This window comes from Camellia sinensis, chromosome 13 (assembly GCF_055761805.1).
Source record: "Camellia sinensis isolate YWXY chromosome 13, ASM5576180v1, whole genome shotgun sequence".
Taxonomy (NCBI): domain Eukaryota; kingdom Viridiplantae; phylum Streptophyta; class Magnoliopsida; order Ericales; family Theaceae; genus Camellia; species Camellia sinensis.
In genome coordinates, this window is record NC_138973.1 from 69,541,352 (window position 1) to 69,557,194 (window position 15,843).

A 15,843-nucleotide genomic window follows, 5' to 3' on the forward strand; every position below is an offset into this window, starting at 1 on the left:
CAACTTTTTTTAAGGCTCAAGCAAAATATTTTTGAATTCAGTGTTGGTTTGGATACAAAATCAGAAGCCTGAATTAAATTTGGATGGGTTTAGGTAAAAATATCAAACAACTTGATTAATCTGAAATCCGAATTATTTATATAAATATATATAAAAAAATATTAAATATACATATAAATGATTGGCTATTGGATAATGTTAAAATAATTTAGATTGTTATATCATATTAAATATATATTATATACACAAGAAACACAACACAGATCTTTTTCTGACTTCGAAATTGTAAACACCACTATAGCTGCACATCGATTTTTCAATTCTTATCTCTCTTACGTTATATGTATGTATATATTATTTGTTTTGATATTATTAATAATTTATATAAAAAATGTAAATATAGTCTAATTTTACCAAATTAATTAACTTATTTGCACAAAAATGAATCAAATTTATATGCAATTCGGGTCTAACCCGGGTTGGGCTTAGGCAGACAATCTCGGGTTACAATTTGGGGTTGGATGGGTTGGGCAGCTCTCAACACAACTTGGGTTGGGTTTGGACAATCTCTTGACTAGCCCGAGTTGCACCTCTAATTTTCACCTCCACCTTCGTCCCATTACCACCATCATCAAACATAGAAAAATGTCTCCTTCAAGAAATATTTTTTGAAAAGAGTTTTCTGTAAATTATATTTTACACCCAAACAAACGGAGGTGTTAATTGGTTTGATAAGGGTGATAAATGAACCAAACAGCTCAATCTCAGCTCGTGTTCGGTTCGTTAAAAGCTCGTTCAAGCTTAGTTCGTTAAGTAAACAAGCTAAGCTTGAACATATTTTCGAGTTCGTTAAAAATTCAAAATAAGCTTGAACAATGAATTACTCATTCGGCTCGTTAAAACTAGATAAAAATACCAAACTATTCAAGCTCGACTCAACAAAAGCTTGTTTGAGGTCGATTCAAAAGTTCAATGAACCAAGGTTCAACAAATTTTGAAACTTGTTAAAATTTTCAAACTAAGGTTGAACAGTTATCGGCTCGTTCAGTTCGTTTACCACCCCTATTGATTGATAGAATTTAATAATAAAAAAATAGAGGAATTTTAAAACTAGACAAACTATTCATCAACAAAAGCGGCCCTAGATGTACGCATGCCATGCCGTTATACCGCCATGCCGCCATGCCGCCAAGGCTGCGCATGCCAAGCTATTAGGCTATAACCTTGGCCACGGGCATTCTAGGCTGCCATGTCGACCAGGCCGCGGCCCTGGACATTCGCATATCATACTGCCATGCCGACATTACTTTGGCTTTGCAATTTTTTCTTGAACTGAAACTTTTATGGGGCCTCATTTGTGGAGCTTATAATATTTCCAATATTTAGGGTTTTACGCATAGGTCCTGTTACAAAAACCTATGCATCATCAAGTCCCACAAGTGTTTGTATAGATCAAGGCATTCTAGGCTGCCATGTCGACCAGGACGCGGCCCTAGACACGCGCATATCATACTGCCATGCCGACCTTGCTTTGGCTTTACAATTTTTTCTTGAACTGAAACTTTTATGGGGCCTCATTTGTGGAGCTTATAATATTTCCAATATTTGGGGTAATTACGTATAGGTCTTGTTATAAAAACCTATGCACCATCAAGTCCCACAAGTGTTTGTATAGATCAAAAAGTCCCACAAATGTCAGTGGCATTTTTCGGTGATAATTTTCTAAATATGTTGCTAAAAATTGATAATTAATGCCGTTGTTGTATGACAATTTTCTAAATCTATCGCTAAAAATTGACAAATAGTGACGTTTTTCTATGACGAATTTTTCAACTATCGCTAAAAACTAACAATTAGTGCCTTTTTTGTGATGAAATCTTCAATTGTTACTAGAAACTAACAATCGATGACACTTTTTTTTTTTATGGAAAATGCCGCTAAAAAAACTAAAAATAAAATTTTGTGGTAATAACATGACTTTTTCATGCACCAAAAAATTAAGAGGACTTTACTTTATTTTATTGGCAAAATTGAAATAAATTGAAGAAATATAGGAAAAGTACACAAAGTTCGTTTAGAGGAAACAAACGCATCTCACTTAGGTTGACATCCAAATGCTAACTAAGCTGAAAAAACCCAAGATAACAGAAAAGACAACAAGTAGCTAACTAAAACACGAAGTATAACATTTCTCCCTAATTGTTAAAGCAAAAACAGGGAAGAAGATGATTAACACTTTCTTCTTTTGGATTTTATTTTTTGAACCTCTTGAATGCGGAGCATAAAGTTCGTAGTAGAAAAGCCAGACAATCCAGAGTTTATCTTTGCCCATAAAGCCACATGAAGTTTGATTTCATCAACAAGTTTAATGCAATAAATTTGATGGTTTTTGAAGATGAAGTTGTTTCTAGCTAACCAGAGTTTCCAGCAGACACTAAGAAATAAACTCCAGATTGTTTCTAGGACACTAAGTTGTTTCTAGGGCTTATTGGTGCACCCATATTCGTAATAAGACTTTTTAGTCAGTTCCTCATATATATGTATATATATTTTTATGTTTTTATCTACTTTAATATGGGCCTTATTTATAGGTTAAGCTAATATTGTTGATTGACCTCAAAGAATTTGGTACTTATCCACTACACCAAATGGCTACATTCATACATTCAAGGACCAAAATATTAGCCCAAAGAAGTTCAAACTTTTACCCAACACATCCAAAGGCTCAAACATTTGGAGAGGTGTAGAGACATAAACCAAACAAATAAAAATAGAGACTGTCGGGATGTATTTTGTGAAATAATAGCACGTGGCCAAGGTGATGCTAGAGTGTCAGTCGAGGTGCCACGTGTTTGGTCATGATGTCGAAGTGATCTCGGCTAGGCCAAGGTTATCTGCGAAGATACCGGAATCCGAGGTGAGCGGATAAGGGACAAGAGTCCTAGAATAAGGGAGGACCTCAGTCTGGATAAAGATAAAGCTCTTAGGGAGTTTATCTCTATCTAGCTAGGAGTCCAAGATGAGCATTGAGCAAAAATCCATTGAAGCTAGGCTTCTACAGGGATTAGGTTAGTGCTGGCTATGAAAGTAAGGCACCCTCGTGGGTCTAAGGTATGATTTTTATGCTCTGTCTAGTGAGTTAAGCACTATTGGCTATCTTTGAGAGATAGTTACTGACTTGATCGTCGGAGTGCCCCTGGGTGGACAAACCACCGTCAGACTCTTATCTTTCTGTGACAGGTTGTTCAAGCTTAATGTATTATGCCGGTGCTCTCTTGCTGAGTATTCCCCGTTTGGTTGTGTGGTCAAAAATCAACACCCACAATTTGGCGTCGTTTGTGGGAACGTGAGGAGAATAGATGGCCAATGACGGGTAGAAAGAAAAGGTCAGGGATGGTATCCCTGGTGGGAGTGGCAAACACATTGATCCTAACATAGAGGAAGAGAACTGTAATGAAGAACCCCAGGAGCAAAATCCAGGGGGAAAGGACGTCGGCCAAGAGGGAGATGTACCAAAGAAGGTAGGCCGAGGCAAGCATTACAATGAAAGTGACCTCTAGGTACGGAATGTGACAGCCTGGTTCCTTTCCTTTCTTTTTCTTTCTTTCTTTGTTTCATTCTCCATGTGCCTTCGTTGGGTTTGAGATGTCCGGGATGGTTCCCAAGATTGGAGTTCTAGTGACCTTTTGTTCGGTGTTAAATTTTGTTTGTCCCGGAGGGTGCACGGGTGAGTTCGTGGTGTCGGGGACGAAGTTGAAACTTTGGGCTGCTGGGCCAGGACTGCACGTAAGGAGTTGTACCGCGCGTGCGGTGGGAGGGGCCGCACGAGCGGCCAAGTTTGACACCCAGAAATTTCAATTCTGTTTAGAGCGCACGAGCAGAGAAAATGGGCCGCACGAGCGGCAAACAGGCAGTCCAAACTCTGTTTTTATGTAATGTTTTGGTCCGAATTTATATCATCTCTAACTCCTTTTCCTCTCATCCAAAACCTAATTTCTCTCCTCCTTCTCTCTAGAAAACACCTCAATCACCCAAAGCTCTTTGATTCTTGTGATTCTTGGAGCAAGATCATCAACATTTTCCCTCAAATCTTGAAGATCCAAGGCTAGCGCTTCACTTGGTGGGTAGAAATCAAAGCTCTCTCATCCATCTAAGCTAGGGTTTCTCTTCTCCATCTTCTCAAAGGCTTTGAGGTAGGGATTTCTTGAGTTATATATACTAGTTGTGCTATTTGGGTGTTGATTTTAAAAGTGCTCTTAAAGTTTTGGGTTGATTATAATTGTTGTCCAAATGTAGAGATTTTTCTTGAATGTGGGTTTGTATCTCAACTATTTTACAACTTCTTGAGAGTTTTTCCCTCTATTAAACTTGTGAAAGATGATTTTGATGGTGGTTCTCTTAGGGAATGAGAAAAACTTGTTTTTAAAATGAATACCCTAGAAATTTGGGGGTTTTAGTAAAATGGAAAAATGTCTTTGAAATTCTATATTTTCTCATGTTAAAAGGATGAATGAGAGTGAGTTTCATCAATGTTTTACAAAAGGGAAAAATTTACTTGATATATGAGAATGAGGTGTTAAATTAATATTTTGCTAATACTTGAACAAGCAAGGTTGTGGTGTGATTAATTGTTGAAAACCATAGATGGTGGAAAAATTGTAAACATTGGGGATTTTATTTGAAATATGTCACTTGTAGTATTGAAGAGACTAATTGGTTATGGTATGTGAAATGTGAATTGCGATGATGTGTTGATGACATATGTTAATCTTGTGGATGAACTTTGAAAAGAGAATATGAGAATGTGAATGTTGACATTGTTGTAGAGATATGCAAAAATGGAGAAATGTTATGAGGTATGGAAAGGATTATTGCATTGCATATTGCTTCATTTATCATTGTGCACCTTGAATCCAAATTGAAGAGATTTACATCATGAAGAAAGGATAATGTTATTGTAATGAGAACTAACGGAAATGTTAATGGGTAAATACGGTGGTAAGTCCATTTAGGGGGTGCAGATGAATTTGATAAGTTAGCCTGGGTGTCTAGGGTGAAAGACCCGAAAGCCGCATAGATAGGTGTTGAGCCTTTCGGTTAGCACCGGTAAAAATGACAGTTTGGTAGTGCTCGTAGAGACTACTTGCAGACACCAGCCTAGGAATTACCAGTGTTGTATTTACCGCCCCTGTTGATTTAAATATTGGAAGTTTGAAATTGATGAGATTGCTAAATATTATTGAGAACATGGTGAAGTTAAAATTGTGCATTGAATATTATTGAGAATATGATGATTTTGAAATAGTGCATCAAAATAAAGTTTTCCTTCATTGTTGGCACTTGCATGGCATTACATATGAATTTTTAACATTGATGGAATTGGCATAACTATATATACTTTGTGAGAATTCTCTACTGGGCTTTATGCTCACCCCTATGGGATTTGGTGCAGGTAAGAAAGGTGGTGATCCCGCCGAGTTGATGGCGTGGATGTGATTGTGAAGAGTATTTTGCTCTTATATTTTGTGTAAATTTTTGTAAAGCCAAGGGCTAATGTGTATGGGTCCGGGAGACCATTTTGTGTAATCGGGCGATTGCCTTGGGACTTGTAAGCCCTTGAGGGCCTTATTCTTTTGATTTGATGATTTACATGCTATAGGCTCATGTACTAGTTTATCAATGAATGTATAGCTGCACATGAGATTATTTTTGTAAAACAATTGATTTATGTAAAGGGTTATGGTTAATATCCTATTTTGGAAGTGAGTTGATGTAACAGTTATGTGGGTAGTTCATGTCGAATTATTTCGGGGCATTACAACTTAGTATCAGAGCTACCGGGTTTGAATAGTTGGGGCTCGCGAGAAGTGGTTGTTATACCACAATGGGTTCATTTCGCATGATTAGGAAATGTTTTGTCTATGTGATTATGTGATAGCTTGATTATGTGACTATGTGGGTATGGGATTAGACTTTTGGGATGTTATTTGCGCCTATTAGATTCCTTGAGGTCTTATTGGAAGGGTACCTGATCAATACTCATTCTACTAAGAATTCTTGGTTTCTCACGGGACGAATCGCATTGCTAAAGGATAATTCGTATGTGCTTATGTGACTACGTGCTTATGTGGAGTGAATTGAATTGTTTTTGTGTTAGAATGTATATAATTGTACTAGCTCATCGTGTGAGGCAAGTTGCGAGCACATTTGCGATCATGTGCTAAGTTATCCATTTTGTTCCTTAATAAAGATGTCGGGAAGAGTTCAAAGTCGTGGTGGTGAGGGTGTGTGCTTCAGGGAGGCTGTTGTGTCGTGCACTTAGTTGGTTTTGTTTTTGAATTTTATAGGATGTATACATAGGGAACTAGAGGATGGATGTGTAATAGGAGTGTCGGTAGGGGCATGGCGGTTCCCCTAGCGCTTGTCGTTATAGTATCGGCTGTCGGCAAGGAAGTTGTACGCGAGGTTGTGAGAGCGGTGCAAGGTGCTCTAGCTCGCAGTGAAGGGGACAATGGGCGTACCCTCAAGCTTACTAAGGGGTTTTCTCGCTCCAATCCACCAGAGTTTTGGGAGAGGCAAGACTGCTGGAGGTGGAGAGTTGGTTGGAAAAGATTACCAAGACTCTTGACATGCTCAGAGTCGAGGACGAGGGGTTGAGGGTTTCTTTGGTGACCTTCCAGTTGAAGGGGGCTGCGAATTATTGGTGGAAGTATGTGAAGGGTATCGTAGGTACCACTTGGGTTGCGTTTACCGAGGCCTTTTTGGCCAAGTATTTCCCTCATTTTGCTCGAGAAGGGTTGAGGGAACAGTTTGTCGAGGTGCGCCAGGGTGCTACTCCTTTGGCTCAGTTAGAGAGGAGGTTTGTTAGTTTGCCGAGATTCGCTCCAGAATTGGTGGCAACAGAGGAGCGCCGTTGTTATGAGTTTGAGAGGCGATTGTGTGATGATATCCGGGAGAAAGTGGTTGAGTCTAGGTGGAAGAATTACTTTGATCTAGTCGAGGCGGTGACCCACGGAGAGGCCGTGGTTAGCAGTGTTGGTCGAGTTAGAGAGGAGGCCACATCGGTAACTCTTACAGTTCATAAGCACCCTAGACTTAGCAAGAGGTGGAGGCGAGCACATGTTCACTCCCAAACTCGGCCCTTGTTTTCTTCGGGGGTTTCGAGCTCATCCGTTGGGGGACCCAGTGAGGTTCAGGCTCCAAATCAAGTTCAGATTTGGAAGTCCATTGTTTGTTTTGATTGTGGTCAGCGGGGCCATGCTAGACGTTTTTGCCCTTTACGTATAGATCCTTCCGGTGTTTCAGAATCTAGTCGGACCTTGTTCCATCAGTTCAGTCGGGAACGTTATCGGTATCAGACCCGAAGAGGCCAGGCTTCAGAAGCTTTGCGAGGGTCAACTTCTAAACCAGCGCGGTAGTATCACCCTTGACAGGGACTCTTGTTTTAGAAATCTATGTTATTAGTTGTGAAACTTTTGTGATTGATCGGTGTGTTGTAGGATGCTAAGGCACCGTAGTTTTATGTGTGTGTGTATTGTTGTTTGTTACCCTCATGTGTTGGGGCTTGCTAATGAAACTTGAATTCCTTGTTATGTGTGTGTAATGACATGTGTAAATGGGATTGGCGATCCTAGCACTATTGTATATCAACTGTTGAATTTTGTGATGGTCTTGTGATGGCCTTTAATTTTTGTTTAATTTAGAAATTGTTGATGGGGATTGAGAAGTCTGCAAGAAATTTTTGACAAACATAGTATTAAGTTTGAGGAAGTATGAGACCTTAGAGCTTTGTGAAGATTGGTGGAAGTGATGTAGGAATGTCTAAGAGGGTATGAGGTTTACACCTCGGGTAGTGAAAATGGTGTTTGTGTGTGCTGCTTAGTGTTTTAAAATTTTTGGCTTGTGAGTTCATTGGGGTCCTATCGACCATGAATAGGGTTAGTGCTATGTCAAGGTTGATTGTGAGTTGGTAAAGGTGTTTGGAATGAGCTTGTAGTGTTGCTAGATTTTGGTGGAGATTTGAGTGGGGAAAAGAATTTGGTGGGTAGATACTTGAAGTATTACTAGAGCAATGAATGGTTGGTGTTTTAGGTAATGAGTGTACCGTTGGTAAGATTGTCTCAGGTGACGCGGATCATGTGATCGCCGTTGACCTACTCGGTCTTGTGTTGGGTATAAGAGTGTGTTGGCCATCTAGGCGTGTGAATTGAATCCCTTTGAGAATGGTATGTAGGTGTTTGAATACCGGGAGCGGAAACTCTCGGGCGATTAGTTAAGTTGGGAGTATCAAGGTGGGTGACAAATAGTCATTTTAGAACGGGTTAAATGCGAGTTATAAGGTTGAGCTTTTGGAAAATTAGTACATTTTGGCTAGTGTAGGCGCCCTTGGGCTTTGCTGCTACAGTTCGGACTCAAATGTCACGGTTCTGAATCTAATCCCGCAAAGTGCAATGCGAGACCGATAAATCACCAAAGAGTCCAAATCCGGCAAATCGCTTTGGAAAACTGATTTTTAAGAAAGAAGTGCCAGACATGGACTGCTTTGCCAAATACAGAGTCGCCACCTAAATATTTTATTTTTGGGGAAATTTAGGAAACCCTGACTCATGCCTAAGGCCACGTGTTCGTCATCACCAAAGTTGCCTCGGCTCGGGGCTTGGGTACGATTGGGGAAGGTCATGCAATGAGCACCCCCGCTCGCCCGATCAAAGATCGGCCACTACTAAACATGATATCTTGCTTTTGAAAACACATGTGTTCTTATTCCGATTAATTAGCTAATCTTACTACGTGATGCGCACAACAAACAAGTATAGACTAGATCACCTAATTTGGAACAAAGCATCGCATATTTGTTTGTTTGAAAACGGTTTGAAGTTTGCTACTCGCAAGTAGGCTAAAATGCGGATTTCGATGAATTGTTCCAATTCAAGCAATCCAAACTTCACCCACAGGCATTTAGACAATTATATCACATAAGCAATTAGCCTCATGGCAAGCATGCTGTCATGTTAACACTCATATACATGCAAGATGCTTAAGCATAAACACTTACAGTGTACTTCCAACCAAAACAAGAAACTAGTTAGTAATCATGCATGATCCTAGTTCATGTTGAGATGGCTAATGCAACACATGCAAAATCCAACTAGAATAGGTTCGGCTATTCTAAGATGGCATATGAGGTTTGACAACTCGATACATGTATTCAAGTAGGAATTGAAATACGATGCAATTAGTATGATGCGCCGAGCCCGGTGCATGCAATACAGATGAATGGATGCAAAGATGCAAGCATAAGGTATGCTAAATGAAACGTGCCCCAGAACTAACCATCGTAAGCGGTTTCAGTAAAAAAAGAGAAAGAAATGGGGGTTGGAAGACATGCATCACACACACGCATAGTTATTACACAATTGCGCCCTCTCGACGGAGGGACCGAAAGAATAATACAAATTAACTAATTAATTAACTAACAAGCTAATTAATTATTACAAAACCAAATGAATAACTAGCTATGACTAATTATTACAACGCTTAAATAATTAACAAATTAATTAAGCTATGAAGATAGTAAAGCAGCCTCGGGAAGAGGGATGAATGCATGCCCGGTCGGCTTTGCTCAGAAATCTGTTTCCATGCTTCAAGTTGCCTTTTTTTGCACTGCTCTGTACCTTTGAAAAATGTGCCAACTTCTGTGACACTTCTGAACCACCTTGTGGGCATGTTGAGAGGCCATCGGCCAAAAGATAGGGCCATCGGCCATGGGAAATTGGTCATCGACCAAATATAAGGCTCTCGGCCAAAAGCTGTTAGCCGATCGACACTGAATATAGCCGATCGGCCATCTTTTCCTGCTGAATGTTGCTTTTGCTGCAACAGAGGACATACAGAGCATGGCAATACATTTGCAAGACAATGTTTGCACAACCACACCCCTTATCTTGTTTGAGACTCAAAGGAGTGTAGTTCTCGACCCTCGGACCATCAATCATGCATTTCGATGCATGATGGCCAAAGAGGCCAAGTGTGCAATTCAATATGGAATGAAATACACAAAAACACACAAGGGGGGGGGCAACCTCTATCATGCTTGATCAAGAGGCAAGGGAATGCACACACAAGGCAATGCAACCTAAGTATGCAAGCAAAGCAAATGCCACATGAGCATGTTAACAACAATGCCATGTAATGCAACTAGCATATAACAATATGCAAAGGGGCAAGTATGCAACAGCATATTAATTAGCAAGCACGTGACAACATGCAATTTGACAAGCATGCAACGAACATGCAAGCATGATGTAATAGGACTAGCATGCAACAACATGCAATGGAAGTAGTATGCAACAAGCATGCGACAACATACAAGGCAAGCATGCAACAACATGCGAAGATGGACTTAAACCAAAATGGGAGGACCTCGGCCATGCCAAAATCAGTGGCCAAAATGCTAAGAAATAATGGGCAAAAGCACATACAAACATGCACATGTAATGGCCTATCATCTAGGCATAAAAGGGCAACTTTCAAGAGCACTTAAAAGGAGACAAATATGGGCACATGACAAACATGGTAAGCTCTAAAATTATGTTAGGAACGGTGCCAAACCAATCAAACAAAGCAAGCAAATCATGCAAGAAGACTCAAGGCTCAAGGCTAGCCAAGGGGTTCAAGCCATGGCTATGCAAAACATGAAGCAGATGGCAAGTATAATCCAAAACAGTCCTAGATCATGTCAAAATGAGCCTAAAATACGCAAGGACCAAAGCCAAAATAAGCTAGAACGAAGGACCAAAAGCATGAGGCATGCAAGGCCACAAAAGGAGTGTTACACTACACCTATGAAAACCAAACATGGCATGATTTAAGCAACCAAAATCAGAGTTATGGCATGTCGAAAATAGGCCCCAAAACACATTGAAATGGCATCCTAGAGGCCTAAACATGGAGGCATGCACAGTGGGTCCAATCATGAGGCATAAAACATCAACTCTTCAAAGCATTGAAAGGATGACAAATGCAAGTACATGAGTATGAAACATGGACTGAAATAACATTACAAATGATGCCAAATCATTGAAATGGGCCAAGTAAAGTATGCTAGCGACTTGATGCACAAAGCTAACAAGCAAGGATGCCTTATGGCTATACAAAGCATGGCATATATGATCAAAACAACATGAAACAGAGCTGGAGCATGGTAAAACATGACTAAAAGCTCCTTCGAGTTGAGCCAAAATATGCAAGCATGATGGTCTAAACACAAGATGCATGTTAAGGCAATAGAGAGGATTACAAGACAAGTACATGGTGCATGCAAGAAGCCATTAAACCAACCTCAGATAGAGGTAAAACATGGCAAAATAACACCAAATACTTGCTGAAATGGAGCTAAAACAAGCTAAGCAAACAAGCTACCAATATAAGCCATTTATACTAGCATACAAGACAACAAGGAGAGGGGATGACCCTCTCCTATTTAAGACCTCAAAACCACATTTCCACCACTGATAATCCTTTGGATTTCAGTGGTAGAAAGGTCATGCAAAGCTAAGAACAAGGGCCAAAAGGGATGGCCTAAAACAAGGCATAACAAGGCCTTGGAGGGGGTTAACGACCCCAAACCAAAAAGAGACCTTAACCAAAGATTTAAAGCACCAAAAAATAGAACTTTTATCAGTTAAGATCTAGGCTTAAAACAATAAGAAAGTAGGTCTAAAAGCTTGAGCAATAATGGGGGTTTAAAAGCAAGTTTGCTCACCCTTGAAGAACCTCTTCAAGAACACCACTCCAGCAACTTTCTTTGATCAAAATCACCTCAAGAACCCTAACACCAACTCCCTAGCACCTTAGCAACCAAGAAAGGTGTATTGCTAGGTGTTTGTGTGCAATAGTGAGAACAAAACACCCTTTAGAGCACAAAAACACACACAAAGATGTAAAGAGAGGAAAATATAGAGATAGATAGATACAACTTCTCTAACCCTATTTTTCAGAACCTCTGAGAAGGGATGAGGAGCTCCCTTCTTATAGAAATCCAATTCCAAGGCTTCCTAAGCAAGCTAAGCAAAGGTGCAAATCCCTCCACACACGTGTATGGAGGGTGTGAATTGTGCATGCCAGCTGTGACAGCTGGCATAAAATATCTGCAAAAAGCAGATGAACAGGATTCAGCCAGAAAACATGGCCGATCGACCAACATAAGTGCCAGCCGACCAAATAATATGCCGATCAGCCAACACTTTTGGCTGATGGCAAGAAAAGAAGGCCGATGGCCTCAAGCCTTGGCCGATGGGTTGAGGGGATGGCAAACAAGCCACCCTCTTCCCTTAAAAGCAAAAACACAAGTGCTTGGTCCATAACCAAGCACAAAACAGACAAGTTGAGAGATCTTGAGGCAAGGTGCGCGACTGAGGCCTTCGGGAACTCAAAACGAACACAGGCATGGATGATCATCGAGTGTTCAAACAATGACGTCCAAGTCTTGATGACGGTAAAAAATGGGGTGTCTACAGTTGCCCCTCTTTGACATAACTCGAAAGGCATAAAGATGACAGGAGTGAATGTCAAAACCCAGAGACGACCCATTTTTGACGAGCCCGAAGACTTAGACAAGCATACAAGATGGCAAAGATATGTGCCCGAAGGAAGGGGTAAAGTGCAGATGACATGCACGGTGCCGAACATAACTTATGATCATGCAAATGGAGCTGTAATGAAGCATAACATGCAACAATTTTAAGCAACCGAATTCGAACCAAACTACATTACATGCAGAAAAGATGTAAGAGAATTATTCAATCCTCGCTACGTCTCTCGCGGAGAATGTACAATACTTGTCCGGTTCGTCTGCTCGCGCCAGCCTCAAACGAACCGTACATACAGTATCGTGCCTGCAAAAGAAAGAAACTTAACAGGTACAATATCGTTAGAAACAAGCATAACAATGCAATTTAAAACCGCGTGACAACGCAAGTGAAGTGTGCATAACAATGCAGGTAGAACATGCGAGACAACGCAAGATAAGATGTATATAACAATGTAAGTAACAAACGTAACAACGTAAGTTAAAGATGCGAAACAATGCGAGTGACGAGCGTAACAGCGCAAGTTAAAGGGGTACACGAAACAACACAAATTAGATGGGTTTGCAAAACAATGCAAGTTAGATGGGTTTGCAAAACAATGCAAGTTAGATAGGTTGCAAAACTATACAAGTTAGATAGGTTGCAAAACAATGCAAGTTAGATAAGTTGCAAAACATTGAGAGTTAGATAGGTTGCAAAACAATGCAAGTTAGTGGAGAAGTGTGAGACAATGCACAAGTTAGAGAGGGAATGCAAGACAATGCACAAGTTAGAGGGGAGTGCAAGACAATGCACAAGTTAGTGGGGGTGTGCAAGACAATGCACAAGTTAGTAGGGGAGTGCAAGACAATGCACAAGTTAGTGGGAGGTGCAAGACAATGCACAAGTTAGTGGGGGTGCAAAACAATGCAAGACAATGCACAAGTTAGTGGGGGGAGTGCAAGACAATGCACAAGTTAGTGGGAGTGCAAGACAATGCATATAATAAGCAAGACAACGCCAGTTATAAGGGTATGCAAAACAATGCAAATAATGAGTAAGATAATGCTAGTTATAAGGGGGTGCAAGACAATGCACATAATAAGCAAGACAATGCCAATTATATGAAAATGCAAAACAATGCAAATAACGAGCAAGACAATGCCAGTTATATGAAAATGCAAGACAATGCGAAAGAGGCGTGCATGACAATGCGAGGTAAGGAAATGCATGACAATGCAAATGACGTGCGAGACAACGAATGCATGACAATGCAAATGAGATGTGCATGACAATGCATGTACTGAAATCCATGATAATGCATGTAACATAATAAGATGTATGATGATGCAAATGAGATATGCGAAACAATGCGGATGGTGGGTGGCACAAGACAATGCGACCTAAGAGATGTGCATGACAATGCAAGCATGGCGTGCGTGACAACGCATAAGAAATGTGCATAACAATGCAAGCACAGTGTGTGCGACAACGCATAAGAGATGTGCATAACAATGCAAGCATGGTGTACGCTACAACGCATACAGTACGTGCATAACAATGCAAGAGCGAAATGACGTATAACCAATGCGCGCTCGTTATAAACACGACAAAACGTTGTAATGCACCGTATCTAAAGCAATTTCTGAATCTCGTAAGAGACAAAAGGATACGAAAAGGATACACCTCGTATGTATCAAGTGCTGCACTCGGAAGGCACGATTTGAGGTCCACATGAAGGCCGGTTGAGCTTCAAAAGTCTACTTTCTTGCACTGTCTTGAGAAATGAAGGTCCCAAACAACATTACTGACCCAAACAAGGGTGTTGGAGGTGCATCGACCACAAGGAACGTCCATCGTCCATCCATCAGCCACAAAATAAGCTCATCGGCCAAATATTTAGTCGATTGGCTAACAATTTGGCCGATAGGCCAAAAATGGCAGTTTCGGGACAGTTTTGTCTTTTTGCCTCGACTTTATTAAATATAGGGTTCCAAACCCTATATTTTCACTTCTCCAAACTCGAAAATTATTCTTCTCCCTCTCTAGGTGATTTTCTTCGCTTCGATCCTTGTTATTCTCTCGTTTTCGAGCCTTTTCCATCGTTCGATTCGCGAAACCCTTCCCGTTTCGCATACTTTAAACCGAACCAAACTCGGTTTCGATGTCCTTTTCTTGGTTTCCACTACTTGGGGTTTGTTTCCCCCGAGTTATACTCGATCTTCATGCCTTTTCCACACGCCGATCCTTTTCTACCATTTTTCACCCTTTCGGGGTTGACTTTTGGGTTGACTTTTCGCATTCTCGCTCGTTTTTCGCATTCTCAGCCATTTTTGCGCTCTTCTTGATATGGCAGACGACATTCCACGGGGTGGGACTCCCCCAGAGATGGACGTGGATCCTGAGGTTGAGCTCTTGCCTCTTCGCGTTAGACCGTTCGATCCGGCAACCTACAGGCCGGCGATACATGTGTTGCCTCCCGATGGCATCCGCCACTTCAGGAGCTATGCGCGGGGCGCGCAACTGGAGCTTTTGCTGTGCGAGCCAGAGTCACATCTGTCTTACGGCGCCGCTGAGGTACACCCCTTCTCTGTTTTATTTTCTGCAATGTAGAACATACAACTGCGATAGTTGATTCTGTTCTTTAACTGCTTAACCCAGATACACTGATATATCATATGCTGTAGTTCATCGTAAGCACACCCACACCCGATATTTGTGTAGACTCAAACACATGCACACACACTGCATTTTCAACTGAATAACCCGAACATACTGATACATCATATGTGTAGTTTACCGTGAGCACATCCACACCCGGTATCTGTGTAGACTCAAACACATGCACACACACTGCATTTTTAACTGAATAACCCGAACACACTGATACATCGTATGTGTAGTTTACCGTGAGCACATCCACACCCGATATTTGTGCAGGCTTGAACACATGCACACACACTGTATTTTCATCAATTCTGAGTGCATTTAACACTGTATTTCTAACATTGCTTCGCAACTGTTTGTTTTGAACACATGGAGATTCCCATGCCTTCTGGGGTTATGGGAACACTATTGCCTGAGGTTGGTATATGGAGCTGCTCGACGCGGTCCTTCATATTGTCGACTAGGCCGGCTTTGGGACTTTCTGCATGGGACTCTCGCGCCTCACCACGAGTAAGCCCCTTCTTCCTGCTTTGGTGGAGAGGTGGTGGGACACCACCGACTCCTTCCACCTTTCTACTGCCAGGGAGATGACGATGACTCCCTTCGA